Genomic DNA, 13996 nt, shown 5'->3' with positions numbered 1-13996 from the left:
TGAGCAGCCAGGGTTTCATTTGCGTGAATCAAAACATGAAGAACAGAGCTAAAAGTTTTTCGGACTGTGTTGGAAAACAGTTACAGAATCACAGAATTTCTAGGTTGGAAGAGACCTCAAGATCATCGAGTCCAACCTCTGACCTAACGCTAACAGTCCCCACTAAACCATATCCCTAAGCTCTACATCTACCCATCTTTTAAAGACTTCCAGGGACGGTGACTCCACCACTTCCCTGGGCAGCCTGTTCCAGTGTCTAACAACCCTTTCGGTAAAGAAGTTCTTCCTAAGATCCAACCTAAAACTCCCCTGGCGCAACTTAAGCCCATTCCCCCTCGTCCTGTCACCAGGCACGTGGGAGAACAGGCCAAACCCCACCTCACTACAGCCTCCTTTAAGGTATCTGTAAAGAGCAATAAGGTCGCCCCTGAGCCTCCTCTTCTCCAGGCTGAACAAGCCCAGCTCCTTCAGCCGCTCCTCGTAGGACTTGTTCTCCAGGCCCCTCACCAGCTTCGTTGCCCTTCTCTGGACCCGCTCAAGCACCTCCATGTCCTTCTTGTAGCGAGGGGCCCAAAACTGAACACAGTACTCGAGGTGCGGCCTCACCAGAGCCGAGTACAGGGGGACGATCACCTCCCTAGCCCTGCTGGTCACACTGTTTCTGATACAAGCCAGGATGCCGTTGGCCTTCTTGGCCACCTGAGCACACTGCTGGCTCATATTCAGCCGACTATCCACCATCACTCCCAGGTCCTTCTCTGCCTGGCAGCTCTCCAACCACTCATCTCCCAGCCTGTAGCTCTGCTTGGGGTTATTGCGCCCCAGGTGCAGGACCCGGCACTTGGCCTTGTTGAACTTCATGCAGTTGACCTCAGCCCATCGGTGCAGCCTATCCAGATCCTCCTGCAGAGCTTTCCTACCCTTGAGCAGATCAACACATGCGCATAGCTTGGTATCATATGCAAACTTACTGAGGGTGCACTCAATGCCCTTGTCCAGATCATTGATGAATATATTAAAGATGACCGACCCCAGCACCGAGCCCTGGGGGACGCCACTAGCGACTGGCCTCCAACTGGACTTGACTCCATTTACCACAACTCTTTGGGCCCGGCTATCCAGCCAGTTTCTAACCCAACGAAGCGTGCGCCAGTCCAAGCCAAGAGCAGCCAGTTTCTTGTGGAGAATGCTGTGGGAGACGGTGTCAAAAGCCTTGCTGAAGTCAAGGTAGACCACATCCACAGCCTTTCCCTCGTCCACCCAGCGCGTCACTTTGTCATAGAAGGAGATCAGGTTCGTCAAGCAGGACCTGCCTTCCATAAACCCATGCTGACTGGGCCTGATCGCCTGCTTGCCCTGCAAGTGCTGCGTGATGACTTTCAAGAGGATTTGCTCCATGAGCTTCCCTGGTACTGAGGTCAAACTGACAGGCCTGTAGTTTCCCGGGTCTGCCCTCCGGCCCTTCTTGTAGATGGGCGTCATATTTGCTAGCTGCCAGTCAACTGGGACCTCCCCCGATAGCCAGGACTGCTGATAAATGATGTGGCACAGAGCCAACACACCAAAGATATTTTCTTAGAACCTACAGCTATTGTAAGGATGCACTGAACTGTAGCAGGAAATGCTAAGCTCACATATGGCACACTAATATTAATTTATCTGGTTCCCTTCCAGGATCCAAGTTGGATGATGCTGTTCTTTATACTCTGTCTTCCCACAGAAGACTGTTGGGTTTGCTTCATGTAAGGTCAACCTGAAGCTAAATAATGTAAAAGAACACAGCATACTTTGCTATCTCTTTCTTTCATGGACTGCTGTTTATGAGGCCATAGTTTCAATAAACACAGAGTAAAAACTAATGTTGTGTACTTTTAAATTTTCTGTTACTAGTCTCATGGTAAATGGCATTAAAAGAACTTTGCAGCACTTAAAAAGATAATTGAGGGTTGACTGCAGGCAAAATCCATGTTTTGGCCATCACTGTAGTGAAATTTGAAATTCTGATTCACCACAAAAATGTGGCACGAGAACTGGTATCATCCCGCATGCTCAGCATGGCTGCTGCCACAGGCAGATGCAATACAGCAGCACTCACTGAATTTAAAGAGGAGATGTGACTGGATGAACAGACCATAAATAGGATTGGACATTCAAGATGATAGATGTGGTTGATTCAACAGAGTGAATGATAATTTAGCTTCATTATAGTAGGTGAGAATTTGCATCTATAATTTTCAGAGGAAGTTTATGTATTTATTTTTACAATAGATCCCACATAAAAGCCTTTTGCAAATTCACAAAATTGAAATGCAAAATGATTTTCGTAAAGTAGAAAAGTAGTCCAGGAAGTGGGTTTGGTTAGGGAAATCAGCAAATGGATATTCAGTAAGAGGAAGAATGAAAAAAAGCAATGTGGAGAATTTTCAGCTAGAGAACAGCACTGAAGGCCTAAAAATGAACAAACAATGAAGTTTAAAAGGTAAATCTCATTTTGACATACATGTACACTACCAGGAGTGTTACATATAAGCTATTGGAAACTATTTTTTAAACTGAACTTTTTTACTGAGTTGTAGAGTCTTTGTTAAAATACACTGACCTATAAAGGAAGATACAATTTAGATGTGCTTCAAAAATGGAAGAGTGAGAGTGCTCACAGGTCTAAAACAAACAATGAATGAAAATACTAGAAAATAGATTTGTTCAGCCTAGAACAGATATATATATGCTAGTGCTACCTTTCAGCTTTTAGATGCCAACAATTTTGAGAAAGAGCAGATGTTCTCTCATTATTAAGACCAGTCCTGTTTTCACATAAATATGAACTAGAGTATCAACAACTATGAACAACTAGATCTGGTGATCACAAGGTATGTAAAATCCCCAGCAATCAAGACATTGATTAAAGGTAGAAGTGAGAGAACAAAATAAAAGCAAAGATGTTAACTATCATTCTCTCCAGATCAGATGCCCTTGTCCTTACGGGTGACCTCAACTTGCCAGGTGTAAACTCCAAACATAACACAGCTGATACAGTTAACTGGAAGCTGGCAAATGTCATTCCAATTTTCAAGAAGGGCATGAAAGAAGACCTTGGTAATTACAGGCCTGTCAGTCTCACTTCAGTGCCTGGTGAAATTATGGAGAAAATGATTCTGGGAGTTACTGAAAAACACCTGAAGGACAATGAGGTCATTGGTAGCAGCCAACATGGGCTCATGAAGGAAAAGTCACAACAAACATGTTCTCACATGACTGGAGTGCTGGAATGGAACAAGCTCTTTAGGAAGGACAGGCAGGGGAGACAAGGAGGGAGCATCATCCTCTGTGTCAACGGCAGCTGGAGTTCATGGAGATCTGCCTGGGGATGGACAGAGAGCTTATGGGTCAGGATTAATGGGAGGGGACAAAACAGTGGGGGTCTGCTGCAAGCAACCTGATCAGGAAGAACAAGCAGATGAGGCCTTCTACAGACAGATGGAAGCAACTCTTATTCACAAGCCCCCATCCTCATGAAGGACTTCAACCACGCTGATATCTGTTGGAGGGACAGCACAGCAGGGCACAGGCAATCCAGGAGGTTCTTGGAATGCATTCCTTCTCCAAGTGAGAGAGGAGCCAAAGATGAGAGGTGCTGTACCAGATCTCATTCACACTAACAAGGAGGGGCTGGTGGGAAACATGAAGCCTTAGCTACAGTGACCATGAAATAGTGCAGCTCAAGATCTTGAAGACAATGAGAAGGGAGCACTGCAAGCTCATTAGCCTGGACTTTGGGAGAGCAGACTTTGCCCTCTTCAGGGGTCTGCTCGGTAGAGTACCATGGGACAAAAAGCCCTGGAGGGAAGAGAAGCCCAAGAAAGCTGGTTAATATTCAAGGATCACCTCCGCAAAGCTCAGGAGTGATGCATCCCAACAAAGAGAAAGTCAGGCAAAATCAACAGGAGGCCGTCATGGATGAACAAGGAATTCCTGGCCAAAAACCAGAAAACAAAACAAAACAAACAAAAACAAACAAACAAACAAAAAACACAAAACAAAAACAAACCGAAGCAAAACAAAAAAAAGGAAAAAACAAACAAACAAACAAACAGAAAAAGGAGGCCTACAGAGGGTGGAAGCAAGGATAGATAGCCTGGGAGAGACACAGACATTGGGATCAGGTTAGGAAAGCCAAAGACCTTTTAGAATTAAACATGGGCAACGGCTTCTATAGGTACATCAGTGATAAAAAAAAAAGACTAAGGAAATTGTGAGCCCTCTCCAGAAGGAAATGGAATACTTGATTACCCAGGCTTTGGAGAAGGTTAAGGTAGTCAACAACAGTTTTGCCTCAGTCTTCACCAGCAAGAGCTCTAGCCACATAGCCCAAGTCCTGTAAGAAAAAGACAGGGACTGGGAGAATGGTGAACTGCCCACTGTAAGAGAAGATCAGATTCAAGACCATCTAAGGAATTTAAAGGTGCACAAGTCCATGGGACCTGATGAGATGCATCCAAAGGCCCTGAGGGAACTGGCAGATACAGTTGCTAAGACACTGTCTATCCTATTTGAGGAGTCGTGGCAGTGTGGTGAAGTTCCCAGTGACTGAGGAGGGGAAACATAATCCCCATTTCTTAAAAGCAAAAAAAAGAAAGACCCAGGGAACTACAGGCCAGTCAGTCTCACCTCTGTGCCTGGCAGGATCATGAAGCAGATCCTCAAAGAAACTATGCACATGGAAAATAAGGCAGTGACTGGTGACAGCCAATATGGCTTCACTAAGGGCAGATCATGTCTTATAGGTGGCCTTCTATGATGGGGTTACAGCATTGATGCATAGGTGAAGACAACCGACATCATCTACTTGGACTTGTGCAAAGCATTTGACACTGTCTTGCATGATATCCTTGTCTCTAATTTGGAGAGACATGGATTTGACAGATGGACCACACAGTGGGTAAGGAACTGATTGGATGGTTGCACTCAAAGAGTTACAGTGAACAGCTCAATGTCCACGTGGAGATCAGTGCTGAGTGGTGTTCCTCAGGGGTTGGTAGTGGGTCTGGCTCTATTAACATCTTTGTTGGTGACATGGACAGTGGGATTGAGTGCACCCTCAGCAAGTTTGCTGATGTCACCAAGTGATCGTCATGCTGGAGGGAAGGGATGTCACTCAGACAGGTTTGAGAGACTGGCCTGTGCAAACCTCATGAAATTCAACAAGGCCAAGTGCAGGGTCCTGCACCTGGACTGGGGCAATTCCAAGCACACAAGCTGGGTGGAGAATGGATTAAGAGCAGCCCTGAGGAGAAGAACCTGGAGGTGTTGGTTAACAAGAAGCTGAACGTGAGCCAGCAATGTGTGCTTGCAGCCCAGAAAGCCATCCATACCCTGGGCTGCATCAAAAGATGCATGACCAGCAGGTCAAGGGATGTGATTGTCCCCCTCTACTCTCTTGTGAGACCCCACCTTGAGTACTGTGTTCAGCTCTGGGGCCCCCAGAAAAAGAAGGATACGGAAGTATTAGAACAAGTCCAGAGGAGGGCCATGAAGATGATCAAAGGGCTGGAGCACCTCTTCTATGAAGACAGGCTGAGGGAGTTGGGGTTGTTCAGCCTGGAGAAGAGAACGCTTTGGGGAGACCTTATTGTGGACTTCCAGTACCTGAATGGGGCCTACAGGAAAGCTGGGGAGGGACTCTTTGTCAGGGAGTATACTGATAGGACAAGGGTGAAGGGTTAAACTAAAGGAGGGTAGATTTGGATTAGATATTAAGAAGAAATTCTTTACTATGAGTGTGGTGAGGCACTGGAACAGGCTGTCCAGAGAAGCTGTGGATGCCCTATCCCTGGAAGTGCTGAAGGCAAGGCTGGATGGGGGATTTGGGCAACCTGGTCCAGTGGGAGTTGTCCATGCCCATGGCAAGGGGGTTGGAATTAGACGACCTTTAAGGTCCCTTCCAACCCAAACCATTCTATGATTCTATGAAAAGGTTCTTCACCAAGAGATAGGTTGGGTACGGGAATAGGGAAAAGGTCATGGCACCAAGCCTACCAGAGTTCAAGAAGCATTTGGACAATGTTCTTGGACGTATGGTTTTATTTTTTGGGTGGTCCTGTGTGAGCCAGGAGTTGGACCCCATGATCCTTGTGGTCTCTTCTAATTCAGGATATTCTATGATTCTATTATCATTCGTTCTTCCTAATTCTATTTTACATCCAGGTATTTAGGAATTGACAAGAGATAGCAAATAATCACTGACACTTTAGGATTTTGGGAAAGCATTTGAGACTAGATTCATTCATTAATATATATCCACAAAACCATAACACAGAGGAAAACTAATAGAAGCTCTCTGGCTAGGGCTTGTTAAATTATATCAGCTCTGCCAGTCAGGTGAGACTGTACTATTATGGTTTCAAATGACAGAGTGCTCTTTATTACAGACAGCAAGTACATAAACAACTTCATTAATTGCTTGACTCCTGATTGTAGAAACTAATGTACAGTCAGTTTCATTCTCCTTCCCAAAGGGAGTAGATTACAAGAGAAACTCAAAGTGCATACGTATAAATAACTGAGCAGGAGTCAACAACTCTATTACACAGTCCTTCATCAAAGGTGTATAACACAACCTACAGACTTCAGTTGCTCTGTCTAGGTTGTCCGATTGCCTACACCCGATTGCCTGAGCACAAGGCTATAAAGAGCTCTCAAGACAAGTGAAGTACAGCAATTCAGAAAAAGAGGAAAAAAATCTCAAGCAATACTAAAAATATTGTGTCTTTATATGCTGTCTTTATATACTACTTCTACAAGCTGCAAACAGAGAAAGGAGGGACAATATCCTTGTTTCTCTAGGGATTTGACAGCAGATTCTGAGGGAGAAATGTTTAACATAAAGTAAACTCTGCTAATGGAGTTTAAAGTGTCACTGACATTAGTGTAAGTATAGAACAGAGAAGCGACGTTATTCTTGATATTAAACACTTCTTTTTTTTTTTTTTGTCCACACTTCCCTACCCGCAAAATATTTAAAAGATTTTATTAATCATATTGTTTGTAAAAGTTCACTGTTTTGTTAGCATGCTATGCAAGGATCAGTCATTACTTTTTTTAATTTTTAGTGATGCCTCATCTGTAATGTTAGACGGTTACAAGTGTATCCTTAATATGAACCATTCTGTCTTTATAGAAATGGGAATCTCCATGTTCACAGATCACTAACAATTAAGAGGTGTTTTTTTTAAGTTACAGTGTACTAAAAGAGTACACCCACACAGGTGTACACATGCAGCTTAGAGCAAAAAAAATAGGGCTTTTCACTTTAAAATTACAATCACCTTGTCTCTGTGTCCAACAGTGCAAGTTATTTGGAATACAAAATTCCCAACATTGGATCGAAATCCACTAATTCCTTCAATCGTCTGCAACCTTGCAGGGGTGGGGAAGAGGGAGGGCAGGGACAGGGTGAGAAGGAAGGAGAACAAGACCAGAAAAACATTCACAAACAACAAAAAACTCTTCTAACGTAGTAGTGTTATTTGAACTGATAACTTAAACCAATATATGTCAAATATTTTCTGCTAGATGAAAAACATTTTGAAAGGTTTCATTTTTTGTAAGAGTTTTTCACTGTATCTTTAGTGTTTTGAATACCAGTTACACAGGTCAGTTCTAATGAACAACATATTCCCAGAATAGCTGAGGTTAGAAGGGACCTCTGGAAGACATCTTGTCCAATCATCATGCTGAAGCAGTCCCATGAGAAACAGACATGCACAGAGACTATGGAAAACATAAGTTTTTCTACTCAAAATCTATGTTTTAACTTGTTGTTGAAATCCCTCCAATCTTGCCATTATTCCAATGTCAAATGAGCATAAATTAAAAAACCATCTGTAATGATGACTTAACAGAAACATTGTCCTTTGAACAGCTCTTTTGTATACAAATTCTGGGACAGTGTGGGAAAGTAATTAAGGATTACAGAAGAACGAATAGTTGGATGTTTCTGTTAAAAAGTCATGAACTTTGGAATGAACGATAGAAATGCAAACAATGAACAATGACAGCATTTGGGGAAAATTCAGTGAACACTCTGTGGTCAATGAACTGCTACAATGCAAATTCCCACCACTAGATTTCAGAGTCAATTTCACAATCAGTCAAGATCGTGGCTTCCCAGTCGAGAGTTTTATCAACCTTCTAATTTCATATCGCAGGCAAACTTCGCTGTCCGTACTCTTAAGAAGATGAGGAAATGGAGATTTATGAAGAATGGTTTGCTCTGAGAGGGCAGTACAATATTCTTTATTTTGGTATTAAAAAGCAAATTTCCTGGCAAAGGTACAGAAAAGCTTGTGCCTTATTAGGAGATTCATCCTTGCAGTTTATACTCCCTCAGATCAAGCTTGGATGAAATACCAAACACGGAGCACATTCCTTCACTGGGATGGGTTAGACAATTCCCTTGATTATCCCTTTGTATGGTAATTTCTCAATAGTGACTTTTCTACTTTCTTTTGCACACTAGCTAGTAATTGTACAAAGCAGTGGGAAGGCAAAATGCCTTGTATATTTAGTAACTAGTACCTGTATACTGCAGAATTGTATTCTTTATTTTAAAATAAGACAGCAGATAGTTAAGATCACTTTTGGACCACATTTATCCGAAGTTTGAACTTCACCAAGTCCTGTTCCAGATGTATTATTTTGAATACTTTCTGTGTCAAATTCCCAGTTGATTTGCAGCACATCAGACCACCCACATTCATCAAAGACATAAACTCATCTGTCTTTTAAGACCTGGTAGTAACATCTGTTCAAGACTGGATTTCACTATGACTCCAGACGAGAACTACTAGTATATTAGTAACGCCGACCTAAGCTATCACTTTCATGAAAATTTTATGAACAGGGCTTACGTTTCACCTGTTAAGGAAGACAAGCAGAAGCTTCCTTTTATAATTAACGTAGATTATGAAACACTTTGGTGCTCTCAGAGGAACAGTAGAGTTAAGTGCTGATCAAAGCCTAGCTCTATACAGATAATCTCTGATAATGGACCCATAGGGAATATTCAAATGAAACAAAATACAAAACTAAAATAGTCAGCCTATCGAACAAGAGAAACAAAGAACTAACCTTAAGTAAAGAAATATTCATCCTTATGGCAAGAGCAAATAACAGGATGGATCTGTTTTTCTGTAGCACATTAAACAATAAATGTAGCAATTGATACTAACCTTGATAGATTGTCTTTGCTGACTCTGATATTGTGTATTATCACTTTAAAAGTTGCTGTTATTCATTTCCCTGTGATAGAAAAGGCTGTGATACTGTTTTCATGGGCACTGGTGGGGAGGGGTAGGACTGCCTTTTTACTATGTTTGTAAAACAAAGAAGCCCTTCTCTTGCTCAGTTCCCCACATCTGTAAACTTACGACAGTGAAAAAAAAAAAGAAAAAAAAAAAGAGCTGGACTCTATTGAGGTCATTGGAAGAAAAGTGCTCACACAGCCAGGATATGGACTACAAGATCAGGTTCTACACTTCTAGCATTCACACACTTCTGGAAAAAAGAAAGGTTGGACTGGGGATGAGGAACTGGTCAGAATGCACAGTATGAATCTAAAATAAACTTTGATAGCAGTAATGAGCTGACCATAGTCTAGAACAGCCTCTTACACAGGAAGTAAATTGCTTTTCAGCCTAAGAAAAGGAAAAAGAAGGCAGTTACATGAAGTGCTCAGGTATCTAAATACTTCTTTCCTCCCTTCCGCCCCCTCCCTCCCCCCATTTATGTCATTACTATGTTCCTCCTTAATGTTAGCACTTGTGGAAAAAATACAGTCTTTGCAGAGGCTGGAAAACACTCTCTTCTTAATATTGCTACCTTCTTGCCTTAATGTCAGATAGCAGCATTAACATGCAAATCACTGCTTATGAAAGATCTACAATGCTGATCTCTCAATGAATGCCAGTTTGGCAGTTTGTCAGCTGCCTGATACACTAGACAAAGTGTCAGAAACTTCACACTGAAATGATGTATTTTTAAAGATTAGAGAAAGCTTCACATAATGGTGTGAAGGAACTACATGAGACTGAAGGAGGCATTTTTATTCCCAATCAATGGAGTTTTACAGCAATTCAAGCACCGTAATTAAGCCATTTAAGGAGGAAGCACTGATTGTGCCAAATTTCAGACATGCTCTTCCTAGTTAGCTGCTTGACTGAGAGGACAAAAATAGAAACTGTTGCATCTCAATGTTTACCACGTAACCTTCTTGCCTGCAAAAAACAGCCTGGGCTTAGAAACTGAGGTATGAGTTTCTGCTAGACTTAATCGCTGGCTGTCTGAAAAAATGACACCTTACTGTTTGTAAACAAATCTGGTAAAGGCCATGGACTTCTGAGATAATATACAGGGAGAACTGGGGATGAATGTTGGTTATTCTTTGCAGAGAAAATGTGGTTACAAAAATGTACTGAAATCTGACAGAGGAAAAATCTGTTTCCAGAGAAGATTGCAAATGCTTCTTCCATCTCTTGTATAGGAAGTATAAACATAAAACCAGCTTACTGGCAGACAAAGAGCCTCCCAATGTTTACATGCTGGCTATATTAATTAAAAAACAACAACACCTTTAATCATTGAAAATTTCAGAGATGTTATATATGGAGTGGTAATTCGTGTCGAGAAAATGGTTGATATTAATAAAGAAAGGGGAGATTTGGGAATGTGGCCATTGGGGTTGGAAAGCCCCGTGGTTGAGATAACATTAGACTCTTAACGACGAGGCCATCAAGAATATAAAACAGTTTAGAAGGGAACAAAGAAGGGTGATTCAGGAGACTCCATGCAGTCTCCTGTTTCTTGTTCTCCAGATGGTTTCTTGTTCTCCAGCCGTTAAGGCATGGATGTTTCTGGGTGTTTGCTGTTGTTACATTCAAAGTTGTTTGACCAATGAAAAGTTGTTTTGAAAAGAACTGCTGTGGAGAGAAGGGTATAAGAGGGGAGCCTGCCCTCAAGATAAAAAAGGCAACACGATGAAGTTACATCAATAAAAAAAAAGACAGGAAAAAGAGGTGAAGAGGAACAGGCTGGCAGAATGGAGACCAGGACGGGAGCAGGCACACTGATCGCCTCATGAAGGTAGGTTGGGCCAGACTCAGCAAACCGCTCAGAGAAGCTCGTACAGAAAGTTGCTGGAAATAGGTGTACTAGAGCTGGAGAGAAGCTCGAGCTGAGAGAAGCAGACCCGTGCACACAACTGCCTCCCACTGGTAAGCAGTTGCGCATTATGGGGAATCATACGTCCTTAGGAACAAAGACTGTCCTGGTAACCTTACAGCTTATTCTCCTTCTTAACAATCGGACAGATAATGAGCCTGAAATATGGGACCAAACTGAGGTCAAGGTGTGGGACTCTGCAACTAGAAACGACAAGGTTGCAGTGGGATTGCTCGGCACCTGGCGAGCAATCTCTGAGGCCTTAAAGAGCCCTGTGGGACCACAGTCAGAAACGTGTGGTTTGCCAGATAGTGAGGGAGCTGCGGGCTCCTTTACTGATCCGACTGCTACGCCACGGGCCCCTCTGCTGCTACAGCCATCGAAGGCTTTTGCTGTTACGCCCCCTGTTGACCTGGACGTGCCTTTTGACCCAGGCCCTACTGGCCTTGAAAAGGAGATGGATATGCTTTTCTTCGATCTGGGAAGATCGGAATACATAAGGCCTGAAGACCGAGTTGCTTGACAACTTAAAGCGAGACATTTTGTTCAAAAGGAATGGAAAACGGAGACTTGTTACTAATCAAGAAAAGGAATGGAAAATGGAGACCGTTAAGTCATGGAACTTAAAGGATTCTTTGTTACCTTTCCTGATTGTACGTATGTATAGGCATACTTGTGTTTAGTATGTTAAGCAATGTTCTCTATATTTAGAATGTTTGATGTTGGTGTGTGCATGTTGGTGGAGTGTAGACTCCCCGCACACCCAGCGCTGTTTACTTGCCTTTTATACCTTTTAGAAATATTTGTTTTATAAATATTACAAAATTCAGATTGAGTTCAGACCTCATTTATAACAGAGAGAATCTGGCATCATTCTCTGATCACAGTACAGATAACTAATCCTGTATGCTATGCTTGAGAAAGGAAGAGCATCATTTTATTCTAGCAACTGCCTTCACATCCATTTCTAATTTTGCTAGCACGTAGAGTTTAGATGTGTAAGGCCACATCACAAACAAAAGTGATGCGCCTCTTTTTTCTGTCATCCCCTCCTCCCCCCTCCACTTGCTTGCCCCTTGCAGGAAGCACAGAGAAAGGAATCTGCTCTCCTGTTGTCCTTGGAGGAGAGAATGAGTGCTGATTCACATTACCATTGATTTTAATCCTTTTGCTGTTGAATTCACTGATGCATACAAGACATTAAGCTCAGGATGTGCTATCAATACTCCATCAATGCACACAGCCAGGAAAAGACCCTTTTGTTCACGTGTCAATAACCTAAAACAGTTTTGAGGTCTGAATTGCCTCCTGCCCCAGCAAGTAACACTTTTGTCCTTTCTTCCCACTGTGAACTCATTGACAAAGGCAAGAGTTATGTCTCATCTTTGTAGTCACATCCATGGCCAGTACACTTCTGACACAGCTTCTCCTCAAAAACATCATGGTGCCCTCTGACACGTGGGCACCTAGTGGTCAGAGCACAGCATGGGGACCTAACTAATGATGCCTGGAATGGGAGGGTGACCTTCAGCACTGTCACCAGTATCACCAGTGACACTTTCTCTTAGCCCAGAAAATGCCTGTTATCTTTTGCTGACAAAAGATAATCCGTTTGCCTATTAGGTAAGCATGGATCATATGGCCTGCATTCAGACCTCCCACTCTCTTCTCCTGTCACCACTTGTTAAAGGAAGAAGGATGCATTTGTAACAAAAAGGGAGTTAATCATCAGGCAGCCATTTTGATCTTAATGACAACAGTGCATGCCTTCATACAATGGTTTTGCCAGACATGCTTAATATACATTTCAAAGCAGCTGTTAATTCTTTTCTTGATGTCAAGCTGTTAATTCTTAAAAGGCAAGGCCTTTCACCTTCTACAAAAACAGTGAAGAGCTTTTAGGGTTTAAATCCATTGTTAGAAAAAAAGCGTCTTGAAAAAACACTGCAGATTCAATCCTGCTCGATTTAATTTTTAAAATGATGCTGAAGCCAGTGTGGGTTTAATTAAACCCTATATTAAATACTCTAGATGCTATTTTGTTTATACCAAGAGAATAAATGCACCTCGCAGCCACGTAGTATGATGGCAGCTTAGAGGTGCCAAAGTATGGTCTGTAAACTCTTCTATGTATCCCATCTTCTCTGGTATTTCATACTTAAAAAAAAAAAAAATAAATTGAAATAAGGTAGTTTGGCGAGTTGGAACACCTTTTACCTAAAATGGAGAGGTACATACATGTAGGAGGTTTGCAGTATCGTTTATATAAAGAAGCAAAGTTTGGAAGTGAAACTTCATTAGTACATTGCAGAACCTTTGTGTTGTGCAATGTACTTTTATGTTCTGCAAAAATACCCACAAACTGAACAACCCCACCCCAGTAATATGAATCTTCCAATTTTGTGTACAAGGCTTTTTAGGATTGGGAGTTTATTTACTACAAAAATACAAAAATCATTTGTGGCTTTTGTTGCTTTCCTAGACAGAGCAAAGTGTCATATATCAGTGACATATACCTTAGCTAATCTTAATTGAGAGATACTAAAAAACATAAAATTTACTAACTTTTTAATATAAGCTACAGTAATAGATATTAAAATTAATGCTAATATAATTAAAGAAATACAATTTTAACATTTGTTTTGAAATACATGCCAGACAGGCAGGCCTTTAGACAATATGCACAGGTGGACATATTTTATATAATATGGTCATTGATCAAACTCTTTTGCCTACTTCCTACACTCCTTTTGATGTAACCAAGGCAAATTCAATTTTC

General features: G+C 41.9%; 1 protein-coding gene across 1 annotated transcript in view; it reads right to left on the bottom strand.

Annotated features, from left to right (window-relative positions):
• Window positions 1-13996, bottom strand: part of CNTNAP2 (contactin associated protein 2) — a 1145390-nt gene that overhangs the window by 13937 nt on the left and 1117457 nt on the right. The gene's annotated exons all lie outside the window — the stretch shown is intronic.

Source organism: Anas platyrhynchos, chromosome 2 (genome assembly GCF_047663525.1).
Source record: "Anas platyrhynchos isolate ZD024472 breed Pekin duck chromosome 2, IASCAAS_PekinDuck_T2T, whole genome shotgun sequence".
Classification (NCBI taxonomy): Eukaryota; Metazoa; Chordata; class Aves; order Anseriformes; family Anatidae; genus Anas; species Anas platyrhynchos.
The sequence above is the reverse complement of the archived record's forward strand: the minus strand, read 5'-3'. Positions and strand labels throughout refer to the sequence as shown.